Genomic DNA, 2,505 nt, shown 5'->3' with positions numbered 1-2,505 from the left:
AATGTGAGCAAATGAACATTCTCTTTTATTCCACAGAAAGAGGTGCCTCAATGCAGTAACTCATCTCTCTAATCAGAGGAGATTCTTCTAAGAAGAGCAGTTCGGGTCTCTTGAAGAACCTGTTCCTGCCCTTTCACTAGGAATGGAGCCCCTAAACCAAGGGGGAATTCAGTCAGATGAGGGAAAACCTCCATGTGGTCTCTGGAAATGACTTCTTCCCAATTCCTTTTTACAACAAACACAGAAGCGCATGCCCTTCCTCAGGTTCCCGTCCTGCCAAGTGGGGAAAAGAAGGTCCTACAGCACTTCATGGAGAAAGAGGAATGGGACAACCAGACATCACCAGTGGAGTTCCTCCTGCTGGGACTGAGTAATGTCCACAAGCTTCAGATCCCTCTCTTTCTCCTCTCTCTCATGATCTACATGGTGACTGTGTTTGTTAACATCCTCATTGTTGCGCTGGTGGTGGCAGATCGGCATCTTCACACTCCCATGTACATCTTCCTGGGGAATTTCTCCAGTGTGGAAATCTGCTATACCTCCACTATCGTGCCCAGGCTGCTGGCCAGCTTCCTAACCAGGGACAGAACCATTTCTGCTCAAGGCTGCATGACCCAATTCTTTTTTTTTGCCTGTTGTGCAGGTACCGAGTGTTATCTGTTGGCCATCATGTCCTAGGATCGGTACTTGGCCATATGCCACCCCCTGCTCTATGCCAGCCTCATGCAGCAGAAGCTCTGTTTCCAGCTGGCGGCTGGGTCTTGGCTAGCAGGATTACTAATGTCTACCGTAGTCACTGGGCTACTTTCCAACTTACACTTCTGTGGTCCCAATGCAATTGATCACTTCTTCTGTGATTTTGCCCCATTGCTGGAGCTCGCCTGCAGTGACACCACGGTGCTTAGACTGGTTACTTTCATCATCTGCTTTCTGGATGTGGTCTTCCCATTTGTGTTCACCTTGGTATCCTATATCTGCATCATAGCTGCGATCCTGAGGATCCCAGCCACCACGGGGAGGCAGAAGGCCTTCTCCACCTGCTCCTCTCACCTCATCATGGTCACTGTTTTCTATGGTACCCTCATCGTTGTCTATATGATACCCAGAACAGCCTCACTGAGGCAGCTCAATACAGTGCTATCCTTTTTCTACACCATCCTCACACCCATGGCCAATCCACTCCTCTACAGCCTGCGGAACAGGCAAGTGAAGGGGGCTCTTGGAAATGCCCTCAGAAAGACTGTGGCCTGCATCGAGAGCTCCTACCAGTTGTGACCCACCAGGAATAAACAGGTTGCAGTTGTGTCAAGTGTGGACAACTCAGAAGTGCAGATTTTGTGTACCAGGTATATCTTTAGAAGTGCAGAATCTGGGGACTGTTTAGGGAATGAGAAGCGGGAAAAGAGAATTTGTGTCTTAAGGAAATACAGGTCTGGTGTTGAAGAGTGTAAAAAACTTCCCTGGCTTTCTTCTTGCTTTAAAGTAACCACAGTTGTGATCCTGCAAGTGGGAGCTGTTGAAATGCCACACCTGCCCAGGACTGGCAGAAAACTTTCTCTAAACATGCTGTTTTCTCTTCCGTTAGCCAGCCAAGCTGAGGGGTGGGGTTCCTGCGTGTCTGGGATTCCTCAGGACATCTTCATATTGTCAGTGAGAAGGGGGGAGTTGAATCAAGCCCTTCCACTGGACATGTCTAAATCTGAGTAGATGAATCCCATCCTTCCTGTTCTCTGGGCTGTCTAGCAGAGGAGAACTGTGAAAGCTAGTCTGATAGGGCCAGCCCCTCTGAAAAAAAAAAAAAAAAGTAGATCCTTCTTCAGAAGAAGGGTACATGAGCTGGGTCTCAGCTTCCCAAATTTTTAACACAGAAATCATTACTTTCCATTTCTTTCCTTCTCCTAATCTGACCCCCCTCCAGCTCCCCTCCCCCAATGTAATTACTTACTTGTTTCCCACTGGCTGACTTCAATATTGCAACCTGAGTCCTCCTGTTTTCTTCTTTCTTGCAAAAGAGAGTGAGGTCATGCTCATGGGGCATGACTGAGAACATCCACCCCCAGCAGCGGGCTTTCCCCATTTCCTAGGCTGAGGCATGCGCACAAGATGGGAATGTCTCCATCATCCCTGATTTGCGCAAGGGCCTTCAGCCCTGACATACTCCCACAACACACTTATTCCTCCTCCACCCACAGACACAAATCCCTTCCCACTTCCAGGCTCAAATCATGGCTGCAAGAATTTGATGCACTCCAGAAGAGGCCTTGAGCTTCTTGGATCTTCTTGGTGCTTACGGCAATGTTCCTGGCTCCCTCCAGATTTGATGGACTTCCTTTATATAACAAGACTTTATGACAAGCTTTTATGAAATGTTTGTTTTTCTGTCATTCCTGTGTGTTGAAAGAGTAGACACAGAGCAGAAAGAAATATCCACCAAAACGGATGCTGAGTGAAGTGCCAGTAAGAACCAGGTGAGGCACCCTCCTGGCTGTGGCTTCCTGGCAAGAA

At 48.2% G+C, this 2,505-nt stretch overlaps 1 pseudogene across 1 annotated transcript; it reads left to right on the top strand.

Moving 5' to 3' along the window:
* Positions 1-309: 309 nt before the first annotated feature.
* LOC309604249 (olfactory receptor 5AP2-like) lies at positions 310-1,275 on the top strand (annotated as a pseudogene). Its single transcript has one exon. The product of its transcript is annotated as an olfactory receptor 5AP2-like (transcript).
* Positions 1,276-2,505: the final 1,230 nt, after the last annotated feature.

Source organism: Platalea leucorodia (genome assembly GCF_965183815.1).
Source record: "Platalea leucorodia genome assembly, contig: HAP1_HAP1_SCAFFOLD_514, whole genome shotgun sequence".
Taxonomy (NCBI): domain Eukaryota; kingdom Metazoa; phylum Chordata; class Aves; order Pelecaniformes; family Threskiornithidae; genus Platalea; species Platalea leucorodia.
The sequence above is the reverse complement of the archived record's forward strand: the minus strand, read 5'-3'. Positions and strand labels throughout refer to the sequence as shown.